The 20,204-nt window shown below is 44.2% G+C and overlaps 1 protein-coding gene across 5 annotated transcripts in view; it reads right to left on the bottom strand.

Moving 5' to 3' along the window:
- The window catches only part of Set2 (SET domain containing 2), an 86,630-nt gene extending 70,528 nt beyond the window's left edge, over nt 1-16,102 (bottom strand). For 3 of the 5 annotated variants that reach the window (XM_068350976.1, XM_068350979.1, XM_068350980.1), the window contains exon 1: nt 15,803-16,101. The gene's annotated coding sequence lies outside the window, so the exon portion shown is untranslated. Of the gene's footprint in view, nt 1-15,802 lie in introns of all 5 variants that reach the window. The other 2 variants (XM_068350975.1, XM_068350977.1) reach the window with 1 other exon arrangement.
- Nucleotides 16,103-20,204: the final 4,102 nt, after the last annotated feature.

Here is a 20,204-nt window from a genome sequence, read left to right as displayed (position 1 = left end):
CTCCCCACTTGGTGATCATATGGTGTCCTATAACTAATGTATTCGCGAGGACATGGGGTATTATGATCAAGTTTGCTCTCCTGTAGACAAATAATTATGGGGGAATGCTCATGAATAAGGAGCTTAAGTTCTTCATATTTGGCCCTTAAACCCTGACAATTCCATTGCAAAATGGAGGAAAAAACTATGGTTTATAATTTGGTAGACCCCTTGGATGGAGTCTTCCCATTAGCAGTTTTTGATCTAACACTATTTTTAGGTGGTTTTATTAAAGAAGGTCTTGATAGATTGGGTTTAGAATTTATGATTTTCTTTTTGTCTTTTTGATCTGATTGTTGAGGAGGTTGGTGGACCTCCACTTGAATTTCCGATTTATTTAAATTTACTTCCAGATCAGAAATATCAACAGACAAATCATCATATTTATTTGACGTCGTAATTTTGATATTTCTTATGGAAGGGGGTGAGAGAGATGGAGGTCTCTCTCTTTTCCGATTAGTAGGTTTTGAGCTACCAGGTTTTTGCACCTTCCCCAATACAGGTGCACCTGGTAACTTAGTGTCAGGTGGCATCTCCATCAAATCAGGCAAGGACATGGCCTGGGAGAGGTTAGTACTAATGTTAGTAATGGGGGACGAAGGCTGTACAGAAATGGGCAATGACCCATTTTTAATACGCTGTGGCAAAGCCTCAGAAGGCAATACGATTACTTTGTCATGCAGTACTTTATCATCAGAGGTTGTATTTCTTTTCTTAGAATTACTGGCAGTGCTAGGTGGGGTTGCTGTCTCCTGTGGTAAATTTACCTTTGATTTTAAGGCCTTTGCATAGCTGGTTGATTTATTCAACATTCTTTTTGCATGTCCCACACTTATGTGTTCTAAACTTGATTTGTTTAGGGCAGCTTCCTCCAACTTATACAGTTCGCATATCCTATCAGTTGATTTATGATTCAAATTGCAATTTGAACACCTGGCCTCAAGTGTACATTCTCCATGATAAGTTTTGGAGCAAATACCACACATTTTTCCATTTTTGCAAACTTTGGATGGGTGTCCAAATTTAAAACAATTAAAACATTGCAGGGGCTTTTGTTTGAAAGGTCGAACTTTAATCCTTTCATTTTCAATAAAAATATGGAAAGGTACATCAGCATCCTGGAAAGTAAGTATAATCATTGAAGTTCCAGGAACCTTATGCACTTTCCATACATTTAATGGACACATAGAAAGTATCTCCTCCTCTGTAAATTCGTATAGGTCCTTATTAAAGACCACTCCCCTTCCATAACTAAAATTTAGATGAGGTTTCATTTCCAATGTAATTTCATCACTGCCTGTCTGTAAGTTAGACAGTATTGCAGACTGAGTCGAAGATTTGGCATGGATGAGATAACTGTTCTTCCCAAAACGAGATATATCTCCAGGTGCTATGGTTCCTACTTTTTTTTAGATAAACTTACATATCTTAAAATAATTCCCTATTATCCCTTTAGGTTTAGCTAAGAGCCACATAGGTGGTTTGGGTTTTCTCTGTGAAGGCATGGGTACATTTCTATCTTTTTCAAACCAATCAGCAGGTTTGTACACATCCAATTCCTTTGGGACCTTATCACAAAGAGCTCCCATGATGTTCAATTCGTTAATTTTGATACTACTAATATTACTTATGGCATTAAACGCTTCATCATGACTTTCAAAAGATATCCAAGAGTCCCATTTTTCATCTCCAAGTCGCATCCGTATTTCCTTTATCAATCCATAGCACTCAAATGCTCTATATATATCATCATAATTTGTTCGAGACTTGAGGACTCGAACCACATTCCAAGGAGGAGGTCTCACCTTCAACTGAGGGTAGGGGAGGACAAGGCCTCGCATGCGAAGATAGAGTTCCAGCGGGGGGAGAAATGTTTGTCCCTAGGGCCAGGAGCAAGACTTACGGCTGAGGGATAGCCTTTCACACTCAAAACTGAAAAGGCACATTTATCCCGCAATCCCACTATGGGCTCCGCCATTGCTGGAAGCAGCATCGTGTGGAGGGATGCCCTCTCCCCGACACTGGCCACAGAAACTCGCCCTATCGCCTGGGAGACTACTGCGGAAGACTTGCGCAGGTGTCCAGGCCTCCTTTTCGCAACTTGTTGCGAAAGTCCTCTCTCTTTGAGGAGATGCTGGATAGACACCCGGCGGGAAGAGGAGCAAGCTACAGGGGCAACACATCGATGGTGTCCCACCGTTGCTGGAAGGCCTCCTACCAGAGGGCCTTGGGATCCGTGACCGGGGAGCAGTACAGCGGGAGCTTGCAGCTCAGTGCTGTAGCGAACCGGTCCACCGAGGGAGCCAGACCGAGACAGGACTTGTAGACTACTTGAGAATCCAAAGACCACTCGGAATGTGGTGTCCGTGACACACTGCTCAGACTGTCGGCGAGCCCATTCCTTTGCCTGGAATCAAGCGAGCTGCCAAGGAGACCGAGGGGGACTCGGACCATCCCAGTATCTCTACCGCAGGATGGGATGGTTGTACTGAAAAGTACCTCCTTGTCAGGACCAGAAAACCCTCACTGTGGTGTTGTTGATCCTCATAACCACAGAGTAGTCCGCCAGGCTAGGTGGAGCTACTGAAGAGCCAGAAACACGGTTTCCGTCTCTAGTAGGACTAGAGAATGTTCTTCCTGATTCTGACCCCGGTCTGAGGACTCGTGGATCAGAACGTGGGGCCCCCCTTTCTTTGACGCGTCAGAAAACAGCATCAAGTTAGGGGGAAGGACGAGAAGGACCACTCCCTCTTGTAGGCCCTCGTCAGCTTCCCATCCCTATGGGTTCGTCTGTACCGGTTGTCCCATAGGGGTCTCGGCGTCTGGGGAGACGTGCCCCCGACTCCCCTGCGCCCCGAGTCGCCACTGGAGAGAACTCAACCTGGGGCGACTGTGGAAACCAGATGGGTCAAGGAGGAGAGACTTAACAACCTTAGGTTGGAGGGTCTTCTCGTGTGAGGAAAGGTCTCACGACCTTCCTCTGCCTTGGTACCCTGACGTCTGAAGGGAAGGCTACGGGAGATAGGAGCCTAAGACCAGGCTCGGTATACCAGACTCTGAAAGGGCTGTGGGGAGGACCCCTCGAGGACCACCATGATCTTTAGAACTTGGTAAAGTCCGAGGAACTTGTCCCGATGACGAAGAAGGGAAACCTTCGAGTCTGCCAGGATCGGCCAGCCACCCAGGAAACGGAGTGGCCGGATGTCGATGCTGGGAGCCCGTGAAGAGATCCGAGAGGATGTATCGGAGAACTGTTGAGGTGCCATGGAGAAGCCGAAGCACAGCCCTTGAACTGGTATACCAGGACCGGGAGTACGAGTCCTACCGGACCAGTGTACCCATGAAGTCTTGTGGTCTTACCGCAAAGCTGACAGCCTCTGCTGTCGCTATGCTGAACGGAGACTGTTTGACAACCCTGTACGGAGTCGAGAAGGGAAGGAGACGATTACGGAGGCCTCGAAACACGTTGGCCGCCTCTTGGAGGGGGCGCCTCTCTGACATGGATTGGACTTCCGCCCGGAGGGCTCGTCCCCTCACCAATCCCTACCCAGGGAGGAGAGAAGGGCTCGATACCGACCAGGACTGTTGAAGGAGACAAGCTCAGAGAGCTGGCCATCGACCTAGTCTCTGGCACTCTCCATTCCCTGAGACCAGGGCAAGAGCACTGGCGTAAGGAAGTCCTTGGGTGAGTAGAACTCGGTCCAGGACCGAATCCTTCCCTTACCGAAGAGGAATTTCTGAATCTGGGATCCCCTTGAGGTTTCTCATGAGGGCCAGAACCTGCCAGAACGCAAGTTCCGACCCCTGGAGCTACTCCTCCTGATGGACTCGCAGCAAGGTCTCCCATCCCCAGAGGCTCTTCCTGGGGAGAATCGTAGACATGCCCCAAGGGTCCAACTGGATCCTGTCAGATCCTTGTGGAAGACAGGGCCTTAGGATCCCTCCTAGGAGGGAAACAGGACCCCAGCGATGAGGGATGTAAGGCTTCGCCCCCTCCGCACGATAGGACCCTCAGGAAGAGGCGGGGATTCACCCTATGGAGTGAAGGGGGAGAGGACCGTGTCTTCCAACCCTCCTGGGGATAGGCAAAGCTCATCCGCAGGGGAGGGGAGATGGAGTCTGAGGAGGGCTCATCCCCTGCGTAAGGACTCTCGAAGGGACAGGATAGTCCTTGGGGAAGATACTATGCCAGGGATTCCTCTCAACCCCTTCAGGGGGAGAGGAAGCTGCTATTGATTAGTGACCCCAGTCAGAAGGCACAGGCTCATCGCCTGCTTGAGTGCTCTGACGACGACATCCCACCAGGGATGCCGACCAATCCTCGCGCTGACAGGGAGGCCCTCTGGAGGGAAGAGGATCGTTCGATCCTCTGGGGGAGATGACACACGAGGGTTCGCCCGTAGAGAGTCTGCAGTGAAGGGAGAAGCGACCTTTGACCTGTCTGGAAACCTCCCCCCCTCCGGAGAGGGCGCTGCTCTGCGCTGCGGGGGAGGGAAACGCGGAGGTGGCCTGACCGTCATAAGCCCTGATATAAACAGGGCGCGGTCGTGTCGGAGAACGGTGCGCCGATCACGCTGACGATCGTGCGAAAAGCACATATCTGGGTAGCACCTGAATAAAGCATGCGTAGCAGAATAACCGCGCCCGCATGCCAGTGTGGGCGTATCGGCGACCGCGTGAACGATCCTAGCGTCTTCGCGCGTATGAAGATTGCTGGCACTTGCGCGTGAAAGATCGTGGGCGAGGGAAACCATCCCACGCACGAACGATCTCGGCAAAAAAAGATCGCCGGTGCTAGGGATTGCATGTGGGAAACCATCCCACGCGCGGAAGAATAACGCTGACGATCTTTGGTGCTTACGCAAGTAAGACGATCGTCGGCGATTCGCGCGAGCCCGGACGATCTTCGGCACTCACGCGTAACCGAAGATTGTCGGCGTTCGCGCGTTTGAGAAAATAGTCGGCGATTACAAGCGGGAACCTCGGTGCCCGCGCGCGAACGATCTACGACGATCGATCCGTGCGATGACTGTGTGAGCCTCAATGGTCGCGTGCAGGAAACAATCCCGCGAACGGAACGATCTTCGGTGCTCACGCGTACTGTGAAAATCGTCGGCGCTCGCGCACCTAGCGCCGAATCCGAAGATCAGCGACAAACGGCCGTCGACAATCGCATGCGGAGAACTGCATGGCCTCGTTGCCGTGCGCGGGAAACCATCCCGCACATAGAACGATCATCGGAGCTTAAGCGTACTAAGAAGATCGTCGGCGCTTCCGCTTAGCGGCGGATCCGAAGATTCGCTGGCTAACGGCCGTCGAAGGACTCGTTGTCGCGCGCGGAAGGCCCCGTTGTCGCGCGCGGGAAACCATCCCGCGCACAGACCGATCCTCGGCGCTTACGCACACTAACAAGATCGTCAGCGCTGGATCCGAAGATCCCCGGCTAACGACCGTTGCCGGGTTGACGATCGCGAGAGGAAGGGCCTTTAAGGTCGGGCGTGGGTGATCATCAACGCTTACGCGATAGTGCGAACAGAAGATCGTCGGCTAACGACCCTCGACGATCGCGAGCGTGAAACCATCCCGCACGCGGGCGATCATCAACGCTTACGCATTAGCGGGAACAGAAGATCGTCGGGAAGTAATCCCGCACGCGGGCGGTCTTCAGCGCTTATGCGCGAGTGAAGAACGTAAGCCCATGTGTAACAGAAAATCGTCGGAGATGGTTGAAGGATCGGCTAACTCGTATATCAGGAACTGGGATGTGTCCCTAAAAGGAAGGGCATCCCCTGAAGAGGACCAGGAGGTCTACTTCAGTGCCGATGATCAACTGAGGGACTGCTAAATACTCCGAGTAGTGGTCTCTGTGAGGTACCTTTCCCTCGAACGGGAGAGGTGTGCTTCGTAGAAGAGACTTAGAGACACCGTAGGCTGAAACGCTGGTGAGCGCAAGTGCCCTATCTCAGGAACTCCAACGATGTGCGCAAAATGTGCAGGGAACGTTGGTAGCAGCCTAACTGAATACTGGAACAGGGTGTCTCTGAAGGCAGACTCAGGAACAGCAGTCGAGCGCAAGCGCATAAGGGAACGTTGGCGCGCAGGTGATACTTGGCACTTAAGGGACTTACTCAAGGTATGAGAAAGTCTCTCCTGCCCCGAAGGAAGGAGCCCGTTAGATAGCGGGGGCGTGGGCGCCCAAGCGCGTCTGCAGTCAGGAACGGATACAGCAGGCAACAGGTACACTGGGGATTAGTTGCAAGACCCCGAAGGGTCAATGCAACGAGAAACCGAAGTTTCTCCGTCACTAATCACCGAAGAGTAGAAGTGACTAAAGTTACAAGAGCCTGAGGGAACTGCGTAACTAAAGCTCCGAGACCCCGAAGGGTCAGGGAAAAAAGAGAAACCGAAGTTTCCCTCTCACTAAACTCTGAAGTGCTAGTGACTGAACAGCAAGCTGTTGTCAACAGGAACAATCCTCCAAAGAGGAGTCTCTATGAGTGGCCTCTCTCGCGAACGAGAGAGGTGAGCACTTCGTAGAAGAGACTGGTGATGGAGCCCTGAAAGGCCCTTAGATCAGCAGACGTAACAGGAACAATCCTCCGAAGAGGAGTCTCTGTGAGTGTCCTCTCACACGAACGGGAGGGGACACTTCGTAGAAGAGACAAAAGGAGCAATCCTTTCGAGGAGGAGCACTTAGTGCGGCCTCCCTCGTGAACGAGAGAGGGCCAGGCTGATCCTGCAGCTGCTCAGCCCCTTGAGCGTAGCTACAGAAGCGACCGCTCAGCCCCGAGAGCATAGTCGCTAGTACCATGGTCTAGCCTTGCAATCGCTCAGCCCCTAGAGCAAGTCACAAGGGCAGCCGCTCAGCCCCCAGAGTATAACCGCCCAAGACCAAGGAAAGTAAAAAGGGAAGTTAACTAACTACCCTAGAGGCGAACCTCCTTATCGTTCTAGGATGCAATGAAGAGCTGGCAGTAGTCACAGGGAACTTCTAAGAGAAGGAAACGCCCCTGACGAACGCCTTGCGAGACGGCGGCGAAGCCGACTCCCCAGGATAAACAGGACAGCTCTGCTTCGAAGGCACACAACAGGCACGAAGAAACAGCATCGCAAACTGGAAAATAAAACAGAATAATTATTTAACAGAAATTCCCCCGGGTGAAACTCTGAAGAGAAACCCCAAGGGAAAAAACATAAGAACGAAAGAAGGTATGTGCCCCCCCCTCCCCCACCCAGCATGCCCAGGTGAGGGGAGGGGGACATTCAAGGATCACCAACCCCCAAAGGGACGTGAGCCCTGAGCAGAAAAGTTAAAACAATTATATTCATAAAAATAATCGACACAAATAAAACGAAATAGCGACTCGGTCCTGAGAGGCTATCGTAGGCGTAGTACGGAGTAAGAGGTGAACGACCACAAGAGAAGGGCCGGTCTCCACGAAGGCAACCATGGTGGCCTAGGAGTGAAAAGCCGTGATCAAAAATAGATCGTAGTGGCCTGCAAAGCCGGCGAAACTCTCGTAGAACATACACAACACACACCGCACAACACCGAAAGCAAAGGAAACTTACTATTTTCTATACACAAAAATATACATAAACATCAATAATGTTTAAACATATTAAGTATAAGAAAAGGCAAGTTAAAAGACAAAACAATATGGCCGTCAAGTGAGGATAGGAGCGGAGACTTCCGATCACTATCCAATCCAAAAGTAGAGTGGAGTATTCTCCGGTGTGTGTGAGGGGGAGGGGTAACTAGCTACCCCTCCCTAACCCCCCCCCCCCCCCCCCGCTAACTAGCAGTGGGGTAGGAAACGATCGTTAAAACTTTATGGCTCATCATCAGCTGCGTCGAAGTAATCACCCCATGTAAATTGCGTGGTTTGTATTTCAGTTACGGAACAAATCCTTTTTACTTAGAATACTGTACTAGCATCCCAGACGGAATATTTGACCTTATGAAGTGGTCCAAATAAACCCTTTTCAAAAAACAATTTCTGTAATAAAATAAAGTTTGCAAATACAACTTTAATCTTTCATTCAATTTAAACGAACACCACATACTGTACCTTCAACATTCCTCTTCCTCTTTTTCTGTATACAAATATTCTTACCCACATCACTCTCAAACCAGCTACATATATGACCTCAAAGAAAGCATCTTGTATCACATCATAACATGCAAAAAAAAATATAAACCTAATCTCAAAAATGACAAATTTTAAAGAAAACTTATTTTTCCTAACTACAAACCTTTACTTTAGGAGGATATAAAACAATGAAAACTGGAACATAGCAGTTAAAAACTTGATCAAGGTGTAAACAAACCAGCAGGTAGTTCACTGGCCAGGCTCTAGGTGGCAGACACCTCACTCATCTGCCCGCCAGTGCTACCCAGCAATTTGACTCCTGCTAGGAGTTATTTTGGGGTGGTGATGGTGAACAAGTTTGAGAAAAGGACTAAGCTTTGTATAGTTAGGAAATATATGAATTAATGTATTTAACAAATGTTTAATCTATTCCAATACAATAATACAACCCAATTGTCCTTTACTATAAGAGATTCGTTCTTAGGAGGGAAACGACCCCTTCCAACAGGCTGGAACTTTACCTGGGAACCAAAGATTCTTGCCATATGGGAAAAGAGTCTGAGCTCCTTACACCTCGTGAACCACACTTTGAAAAGGATAAAACACAGCCTGTGCTTCAAAGTACAGAGTTGAGCTTCAACCTCTGTGGTGTAACCTGGCTAACATGATGAAAAGGCTATATTATGTTCAAGTGGGTTTGCTTGGATACAACACACTCCTTGAAAGGAGTGAGGGGAAAAGACCCCCTCATGACACTCCTAAGATACCTGAGTCTAGTGATCTTACTTCCACTTCAGGTCGAGTCCAGCTGGTGAGGCTCACAAGGCTGTACCACAAGAGGGGGGAAGATTAAAAGAAAAATGAAAAGACAAGTCAATCATCACTTTCAGCCCAGACTTACTCTTGACCACCCATGACCCAAAGTTACTCGTCCCATAAAGGAGCTGAGATAGCTAAGCCACTTGCTGAGCAGCTACTTCCCTTCACCAAAAGGAGATGGTGTTTTTGATGACCTTCCTTTAGTTTCTTCCAGTACTGATAAAAAGATGCAACAGATGAGGTCTAACAGATATGCTGCATTTGAGGTAAGCTTTCAATCCCTTTACATGACAGAGTAATAGATGATCAGGATTATCAGATGCATCTCAGAGAATTGAAACTACAAAAATTATGGAATGAATTTTGGGTTTTGGCGACAAACTCAGGGATGAAGCTAAGGGATTTCTGTCTACCCCCTAAAAATGGTTGACATTAAAAGAGAGCCCGCAAAGTTTGCTACTAGGTTAAGCCAAGGTCAAAGCAAGCTGAAACACTGTCTTCATGGTCAGATCCCTATCTGATAACATTTCAAAGGCTTGAAAAGTGCCATCTTCAGGGGACTTAAGATGTTGATCACATTCCAAGGTGTGTGCGCTCACTTCCACTGGAAGGCAAGACTGCTCCAAGCTCCATATGAGCATGGAAAAATCTTTCAAAGAAATATCCCTTTACTGCAGAAATGGGCTACTGTACAGTGGTGTCTCCTTACAGAGGTAAAGCAAAAAATCAGCAACTATTGATGCAGAAGCTCCGAAAAGATGGATACCCCTCCCATGACACCAATCACAGAAGATGCCCACTAGTCCTGATAAACTGCAGACAAGGATTTGTAGAGATAGCCAGACATACATTGTGCAGTATCTCGAACAACCCCTTTCTGCAAGAGATGCCGAATAACCTCCACCGCCTTGTGGTAAATTCATAATAGGGACGTTGTTCCCTTGGCACCTCTGCTAAAATAAGAACTGTGTACCATTCCATGCGAGGACACATTGCAACAAAAAGTTTCATAACCACGTTCTGAGACATAAGGACATTGTAATAGTGCCCTTCTTGGAAGCAAATACGGAGGAAAAGCGTATGCGTCAAGACTGTCCAATGGATGCTGGAACAAGTCTTTGACTCCTTGTTCTGAGAGCAGTGAGCACTAAACAAAGAGCATTTTGTTGAGGGCTTTTGCAAAGAGTCGATGATAGGGCAACCCCACAAAGTCAAAATCTCCATTGACATATGAAGACAAAAGTTCATTCTGAGCCAACTATCTTTGTCTTCCAGCTCAGGTTGTCTGTCACCTAGATTTTCTCCTCGGGAGGAATCAGGCTGTCAGAACAATCAAGTGCTCTTCCGCCTACTCGAGGATCCTGACTGCTAGGCGACACAATTGATGGGATATCGTTCCTCCGTTTGCAAATGTAAGACATCACAGCGGTATGGTCGTTCATCAACACCACTAAGTAACCTTCAAGAAGAGGGCATAAATGCTCTAGATCATTGATGTGGTTTTGATGGCTCTGGTCTGACTGCATTCCTGATACCACTTAATGGTCTAGCTGGGTTCCCCAGCCCTCCTTCAAAGCACCTGTGAACAAATGAAACTCCGGAGACAATTTAAGATTCCTTTCCTTAAGTTCATCTCTTCCATGGCCTCCGATCCTAGGGTCACCATCGTCGAGGTGTTGTAACTAGGACGACTTCTGTCGTCCGTAAAGACAATGTAACCATAAGTCATCCTCCAGGAACCTACCAATCTGCCAAATATGGGCTGGCAGATTTAAGAAGCTGAAAACAGGGCACCGTTTGTCAAAGTTGTGAGATCTTGTATTTTAATGGGAAGACTCCTCAATATGGTGTCCATCTTCCTCATTAAATACAATAGAAGTGTCTCAGGGAGGGAATGAAGACTGACTTCTCTCAATTTATCAGAAGCCTGTTCTGAAGGGTAAGTCTCTCTGGAATTTGCGAAGCAACGTAACTCCGTTGGCGTGAGTCCAGGACGATACAAGGCCAAACACCCTTGTAAAATTCTGTGGAGCTTTTGACAGACCTAGCAGAGGACCTTAAACTGGTAAAACTTCTCGTCGAATAATACCCTCCAGCACTTCCAGGATGCTGAACGCACAGGAATCTGAAGTATACGTTCCCTGGTCTTATAGTCTGAACAACTATGGACAGTCTCTCCATTTTGAACGGCATCTGTTAAACAAACTAGTTCAAAGTAAAGAGATCGATGAGTGGTTTCCAGCCTCCAGATGCCTTGATCATGTCTTTGACTTCTTTCTGTAGGGCGAGATGCTACACTGTTCCCAGGTATTAAGATGATATGGACTCTAGGAGGTAGGAATCAGAGGGGGAAGGCTGATGAACAGAAGGAGGTATCCCAAGCAGAGGACCCTCACAATCCAGTCCTTCACCTCGTGAAACCACCACCTTCCCCAATTCCTTTGTAGACATCACCCCCACCAGGGGTGAGATAGGGGAATGCCCATCTTAGCCCCGGTGTCTACCACTTCCTGATCTTTCCCTTGATTACGTCCTTGTGACTGGCAGGGGGAAGGGGGAGAGGTTAAGGACAGAGGTTTTCTGAGGATTCACTGGAGCTTAGGTAGCATGGGTTGATTTTCTGACTGCGATTGTCCAGATGTTGATGGCTGTGGAGCACAAAACGATACTGACCTTGGGCGCCTTCCCTCCATTCCTATGTGGAGGAAATCCTGAATGGGTTGTAAGAGAGGCATTCCTCAGGTCCAACTTCTCTCCCCTACCAATGCACTTGTGCATCCAGGAGGTCAAGGCTTCCTGGCACTTGAGCACCCGGTTAGCCCACTGGTTGGCTAACTGGTGCATTATGTGCTACTCGATCACCATAGCACCTGTCAACACGATGTTCTTTAGTGTCTGCTGCTTCAAGTCTAAGGTGGCCAGCAAGATAACCAACAGGACCAGACCAGTAGTCTTCCCAGGACATGGGCTGGAGGGTGTTTACAGCTGTGACTTCCATTGCTGTTGCTTCTGCTTGCCAGGATTGATTGATTGATTGATTTAAAGTTTTCAGGCATCCTGACATCTAAGGTGCAAGACTGGTAATGAGGAAAGTCTCTCTAACAAACATCCCAGGGTAATGACCACAACCTTCAGGTCCAGTGGAGGAGATGAAATGGCCCGTAAGGTCCTATCATATTATTACTGCTTGAACAGAAGAACAGAGGAACAAGGATGAACCGAGCTGACTTTAGCTTGCATGGAGTCCTTCTCTCCCACAACCTCAACCTGTTACTGAACTTTACCTAACACGTCCTTGGCTAAGGTGGACCATTACCATCTCCAAGGTTGTTGACTGCGGATACAGTATTACGAAACACCTTAGACGCAGGGTTTGAGGGAGCCTTCCCTTTAACGGCCCAAGCCTGAGAGAAACTCGTTAACTTTCTGAATAACTTCCTTCTTTCCTCCTAGCCAGAAAGAAACTCCTCGACCTCCTGAATAGTTTCCTTCTTTCCTCCTTCATCGGAGAACAATCTACTAAGGAACGTGAACGGAGATGATTTCTCAAGAGAAGAGGAACGATAGTGAGAAGTATACCTGGAGCATCAAGCAGAATGTGATAGAGCCCCCTTCCTGGATCGTGAAGGTGAATCCTTGGGCTTATTCGACTGAACCGGGGATGAATGCCTAGAACACGAGTGGCGAGGCAGGACTAGAAAATAAAGGAGCTGGACAATTTGATCATGGAGTGCAGTGTACTTGCAACGCGAGGGTGAGGCATAAGATCGTGAAGACAAGCCTCGGTGGGGAGCACAATGGCGAAGCATGATGAGAACGTGAGCGTGAGACACAGGCGCGGATGTTTTGCAATGATGTTGCGATGGCTAGGTGAAGAGCTTGAAAGCAATGATCTGAGTCTTCTTCCTAGGCCTGAAGTGAGACATTGATGAGAATGAGAAGGAACTCTTATCTGGAGCTCGCAAGGAGCGACAAGGAGAGCATTCCCTACACCTGCAACTAGAGGGCAACGCTTCCTGCGATGATGACCTCTACGAAGGACTATAGAATCTGGATAAGAAACATGAGGACAACGACGACGAGGATGAGATCACTTAGTGCGTTTCTGCTCTTCCTTCAAAAAGTACGAGGAGCGAGGGGGTTGCCTCTCAACACAGGGAGCCCGAAGAGCTGGAAGGCGCACAAGCAACAGAAGAGCAACGAGATGTCTTCTGTGCAGGGGAAACTGAAGGACAAGGACGAGACCAGTTTTCCTACCTAATGTCTGCGGGAACCACCGACACCTGCTCTTCTAATGGTTGCTTTGATATAAGAAAGCGATTAAAGTTGTCCTCCGACAACAAGCCTTCGATGGCCAACGACAGCCACAAAATAAGCAGTGTTCAGTTTCTACAAAAAGGGACTTGCCCTGAGGAGCTGTCGTCTCTCTAGAGGAAACGACAACATCCCTGGTCTTGTCGAGTTAAAGGTCCCCCCCCCCTGCTTAAATGGCCTCTCAAAGAAGCCACAAAAGAAGAGTCAGAATGGAGTCCTGGGTGAAGTAGGCCTAGGATTTTTTCAACTTCAAGGATAACACCAAAGGGGAAGAATCCCACTTAGGCTTCTTCTTCCTCCTGCCAAACTTCACCCACTGGGAGGGCAGCCACTCGCTACATTCATCATAAGGAGAGGGCTCAACTAACACATGACCTCTACAATCTCGGCATACCGAATGAGGATCGACCACAAGGCTACTAGCGAAAGAAATACAGGACTTTAGAACATGTCCGCACAATCAGCATGATCATAAACACACTGGAAAGAGAGAAAGCAAAAGATTTAGTAATTCTACTAGTTTGAGAGTAGGAAGAGGATGACCACACTCTCTGATGGCTATAATTAAAGTGTGAGTAACACTAGCAGGCCGACGAGTGATGAGCTGCCTCCTAGCATTCGGCCAGCGAACTACCAGCTGTTTTGTTTACACCCTAATATAGTTTTTCTGTCTTCTCCCACAGTAAAGGACAATGGTTTGTATTATCGCGTAAGAACAATTAAGTGTTATAAAAATTACACAATAATTCACTTGATTTAATTGAAATAACAGTATATTGGTACTGTACATGTAGTTTGTACAGGGAGGTGTAAGAGGAAGGTCTCCAAGAATATCTTCAACGGGCTTCAAAGTAAGAATACTCAACAATTTATTCCGAGTTATAATTTAAATATGCTCAGAAGGGTAAAACTATACTGCATAAACCTAGGGGAAGACTACGGTTGACTTGATAAATACAGTTGTTGAACCTTCATATAAACAATTACCAACAACTTTAAACTCCTTCAGACCAAGTCTTTATCATTGCCAGCAAAGATCACACACGACAACTAAAGCCCATAATTAGGAACACAGAAACATTTTTATGATAGCTACTTTGCTATTACATTATTCCGAAATGTTATTTGAAGGATACTGGGAGTAATTTGAAGGTTTTCCTGAAATTAGTCGAAAATGTACACGTTCAATACCCATGATTCCGGAAGCCCTAGTATGTCCCACCATCCGGATGAATGTCGTTCGTTGGGACTAGTATAAACTTTATTACTGTACTTGTAAACTGATTTCCTTTACAAAATATGTGTTACCTGACTATGAGTGAAGCAGGTTGCAAAGTGAACACATGGTAAGCTGAGAATTCGGCAGTCTAAGGGGGAGGGTGCAGAAGGCGTTAGGCACATAGGCCTAGGTAAGGACACAGAACATATGTTAGGTTAGGTAGGGGAGTTTGGGTTAGGTGGTCTTCTTGTGAAGAGGTTTTACATAATGACGGACAAGAGTTTCATAAATGAGGGACACTGGTTTTGCGGTACGATGGCTATGGCTTACGAACGCCTAGAAAACGGGAAAGAATTTTTTTCTACACAAGCCAGAGGCCAAGTCCACCATTATACAGTATTTACTAATAATAAAAGGAGTATGTATAAAATGGCGATGCCCCATAACTCCCTTATTTTTAACATTATTACCAAGAATACAGCAGTCTAAGGGGCACTAGCCGTTGGGTAAGTAGTTGAGAAAACTGCTTGTAGGTTCTGGGTTCTATGTGTGCAGGAGGTCCTGTCCATTGTTTTACAAAGGATCCTAATAAAGCTTACAGACTGTCGATGATAACTTTCCTGACCCGTAATATGACACCACTTTTAGACGCAAAAGAAAAACGACCGTTTAACATCGGCTTGGGATTTTCTTCAGTAAGTCCAAACTTTGAAGCTCTACAGATAGATTATCCCTAAATTATCTTAAATTTTGTTTTGAATCACACCTAAGACAAACCACCTTTTGTTTAATTAACTTGGGTAAAAAAAAAAAAAAAATGGAGAAAGCTAGTCTAATACAGTACTGTACAGTATATCCAAACTGGACAAGATTCACGTTAACTAAATATTTAATATATAGGCCTGCACGAATTTAACATAACCTACATAGCCTTAGGCTTATAAACAATTAATAATGGCCTTACCATAGCAAATCAGACCTTCCGTCCTCTTATGGGGTACAAAGTCGGTCTCTGGCGTGGATAAACATCCAGACTGGATTAATGGCGTACCTTATGGAAAAACCTTATCCTAAACTTCCACGGGGCGTAAATTAATGCACGATTAGCTAAAAACCCAGGCAATGAGAGTTAACAATCACAAAATGGGTGAACGCATTCTTTTCCTCCGACAGGGACCCATGGCAGTTGTCACTTCTTCCGTATTAGTAAAGGCAATTCTCTATTTCAAACATAGGAAAATATCCAAGGCGTGGCATAAACAGCCTGAACGCCCTAAGAGTGTGGTGAATAACATTTAAGAACATCAATTATGTATACCTCAAGCTATAACTGCTATCCAATGGCTGTCGTCCTCCATCGGCTCTGTAGAAGTTCCCGTTCCCTCCGTACCTATCTCGATGACCACGGGGGCAAAAACGACACTCGTTGATATTTTCATAGAGTCACAAACTTAAATTACTAGTTCTAGTTGGTAACTAGATCGAATGACGCTCTATTACACCATGTCTAGAATAAAAACTTAAATTAAAACAGATGAGTGACTATTTTGTTGTGTCTCTCTCCCCGCAGTACAACACACAACCATGATGGCTGGTCGGAACGGGAGTCACGTGACTAAACCTTTTGTGTGGGGCGCCCGTTTCGAAATGAAGAAGTTAATTTGCGAATATTTTTCCTAATTGATTGCTATGCATTGCTCTTTAAATATTTAAAATTATACAATTATGTTAATATATAATTTATTTTCTTCGCTGTGTTTTTTTTAATACTCCAGATGAAATACAGTCTACAATGATAGAACATAATCTTTATAGTTCTGATTAAACATTTTGTTGCTGGTTATAATTCTGATATAAGCTATTGAAAATCATATTCATGAGTATAATTATCAACTGATGATTTGTCAATTTTTATCATTATATCTTGGCATTATATTGTAATTGTTATTCTCTACTGTATCCGTGTGAATTACTCAGAATTATAATTGCTTCGAGATAACCAGCTTTTGATAACGAATAAAAATTATTTTTTCATCGAAGAATTTGCTCCTGATAATGAATTATGAAAAATAATTAGCATAATATCCACATAAAATGTTTATTTGTGTAATCGTGTGTTTTGATCATATAAAAATTCATTGCCAATGTGATTGAAAATGTTGCTCATATGTCGAAAAAAATCCCCATGAGTATCATAACTATGGAATCATACCCTTTTTATTTCTGAAAAAAAAATTGGCAATTAAAAAATCAAATAGATTTCATTACCCTTAATAAAGAGAGAAGGAGGACTCTGGGAAATGTAAGAAACTATAGAGGTGAAGATATTGGCAGCTCCTCATTGCCACAATGAAATTAAAACTGAAAGCATCCAACAGGAAAGTAGATCGAATAACTAGGTTTGATACAACTAAGCTTCTAGTGGAAGAGCACAGAGAAACATTGACAATTAAATGTAGGAATCGATTTGCAGTTTTAGAGACTTTACGAGACGAAGAGCAGACAATTAATGAAGAATAGTGATATGTTAAGAACATATATCAGTCAGTTGGTAGTGAAGCCTTGGAACACTAAGTAAAAGTGTTTACAGCCATGGATATCAAATGACAAGTGGGATACCATAAAAAGGAGACAAATACGGAAATTGATTGTTGAAAATATTCGAGGAAGTAATGAAAATTACTTGGTAGAGCATGCTAAGTATTTCAGTATTGATAGTGAAGTCTGAAGAAAAGCCAGGAATGACTGGAGAGAATATCTAGACAGTAAAGCAGATGGGGCTGACAAAGCTATGAATTCAGGGAGTGGCTATTGTGTAAGAACCGATCATAGAATTATTAATGAAATCCCTACTGGGACAAAGAAGATGAAACATATACCCATCAAAAGATGAAGAAAGACAATGTTGGATGGAACACTATGGTGAAGTTATGAATAGGAAATACGAAGGGAATAATTTGATTGATATACCTGTAGCTAATGAAGATCTTGATGTGCCCATGAATGAATTCAACGTGTTTAAAGTCGAAGCTATCATTAAAAAACTCAGGAGATGGAATGCCCCTGGATACGATGGAATAACTGCCTAGATGATACTGGCTGAAAATGGATTGACCCCAGAATATATAAAAGATTATTTTGTAGAATGTGGCATGAAGAGGCTAAACCTGATGAATGGGAGTCAGGAGTATTGGTGAAAATGTCAAAAAAAAAAAAAAAAAAAAAAAAAAAGGTGACATGACTGATTGCAATAATTACAGAGGCATAACACCTACGTTAGTTGTTATGAAAATATATAGTATGCTTTTTCTAAAGAGACTCGAGAGAAAGATTGGTGAAAAGCTGAGAGATGAACAAGCATGATTTTGAAAAGGGAGAAGTTGCGCTAACCAAATTTTCACTTTGAGACATGCAAAGCAATGTGTAGAATATAGAAATCCACTTTTGATGGCATTTGTGGACTATGACAAAACATTTGATATTGTGTACCGGCCAATTTTGTGGAGAGTCGTGCGTTATTATGGAATTATTCTTAATATATAAAATTGATTAAGTCTGTTCATGAACATAGCAAGTGCAAAGTCAATATCAATGGAGTCCTATCAAATGAATTTTCAGTGAACAGCAGAGTACTCCAAGGTAATGTGTTGCCGCCTATGTTGTTTATCCTCCCCGTTGATTTTGTAAAGCGTAGCTGGTGGAGAAGGATTGGACTGGATCTGTGATAGGAAATTGGCAGATCTAGAATATGCTGATGATGCTGCCCTTATTATCAGAACACCACATGATTTGCAATGCTTGCTTACCAGAATGCATGAAATATCACATGGGGTTGGGCTCGATATCAATAGAAGAAAGACATGATGAGAACGGAATATGCAATGATAGATGAAATATCATTGGAAGGAGATAGAATTGTTTAAATATTTAGGAATTATATGATCTCCAATACATTGTCTTTAGAATTAGAGTTTAGTGGAGGATTAAAAAAAAACAAATCAGACAATGGCTAGGTTAAGTGAAATTTGGAAATCAAATCGCTTGAAATGACATAAAAATCAGACTATATATACATCAGTTTGGTGAGATCGGTGTTATTATACGGACATGAGTCATGGTATGACAATGAAACAATCTCCTATAGATTTAGTAGAGTTGAGAACAAAGTCCTCAGAAGGATGTTGGAAGATAAAGGGTAGGACAGGATTAGAAATGAAACTGTGAGAGAGATTAGTGCCATATGTGGATGAGATCGTGATGGGGGGGGGGGGTAGATGGAGATGATTTGTGCATGCTCTTCGCGCTCCCCAAGAGAGATTAGTTCACTAAACGTTCAGCTGGGCTCCACAAAGCACTAGAAGAGTTGGAAGACCCAGGCCTACATGGTTAAGGACTATGAATTATGAAGTAGGAGATGATGAATGGAGAAGTATTGAATCAAAAGCTCAAGATAGAGACGACTGGCGAAATCTAACCGAGGCCCTTTGTGTTAATAGGCGTAGGAGGAGATGATGATGATGGATATTTATCGAAGTTGTTGTTGCTGGTTAGGCTATCATTCTTATGAGTATAACAACAAAGAAATAATATGCTCATACACAATTAGTGATAAGAGGAAACTGATCTCGGTTCAGAAAAATAGTGATCGCTCATCGCTGTTGGCTTGTAGAGTCCAGAGGTCTAAATCTGACTTCATGTTTTTCTCTCTCTTGAAAATAACGATATTGAAAATGATCATGTTCTTACGAAAACTTTCCTTAAAGACCATTGTACTGATAAACGACAAAAGCAGTAAATGCCGGTTATATTTCCCTTTAATTTTACAGGGATTTGAAGGCATCTACAATTTTTACAGTCTTTTCACTTTCACAAAAGTAATAAACACACACACACACTCATATATATATATATATATATATATATATATATATATATATATATATATATATATATATATATATATATATATATATATATATATATATATATTATATATATATATATATATATATATATATATATATATATATATATATATATATATATATATATATATATATATATATATATATATATAAATTCGTTCAATTGCATCTTTATTAATAAAAAAAAAGACTTTGTGATTACTATTATCTTATTCAAGAAAATCAGACATAACTGGGGACATGAGGTATAAGCTACGAAAACTTATCAACAATCAACGGAATTTTCTTTGTCCCTCTTCTTCTCTCACGTTTGTTCTAGAAACTTGTCACTTGGTAGTAGCCACGTAAATACCTCGCATTTCATGACCGCTAGGTTACGGGTGAACCTTGAAAAGTTCTGGAAGGATTACCTAATCAGAGATAAATTTGTTTTATCTATGGATGATTTAATATGCCTAGCTAAAGATGGGAATTTTCAAGCAATTTCATAATCTCTAGTTGAAAGTAAAGTTGTATTATTTTTCTTTATTTGAATTTATAGTGATTTCGTTAGTTTTGTTTTAGGAAATTTGAATGAAAATCATGATAAGATTATAACAAGTCCTTTCTATAAAAACTCTTTCGTCGTATCAAAGGTTAATTTCCTGTGTATAAAAACCCTTATGGAATGACTAAGCCTATTCGTTGAAACTCTTAGATTTATGATAAAGCTTTGGGTAGCAGAATATGAATAATTTGCTTGTGAGGAAACGTTAAATTTACGGTGACCTTCTGGTAGTCACCATAGGCTTTCGC

This window comes from Palaemon carinicauda, chromosome 27, assembly GCF_036898095.1.
Source record: "Palaemon carinicauda isolate YSFRI2023 chromosome 27, ASM3689809v2, whole genome shotgun sequence".
NCBI lineage: Eukaryota > Metazoa > Arthropoda > Malacostraca > Decapoda > Palaemonidae > Palaemon > Palaemon carinicauda.
Note: the sequence above shows the minus strand (reverse complement) of the source record. Positions and strands in the feature narration are given on the sequence as shown.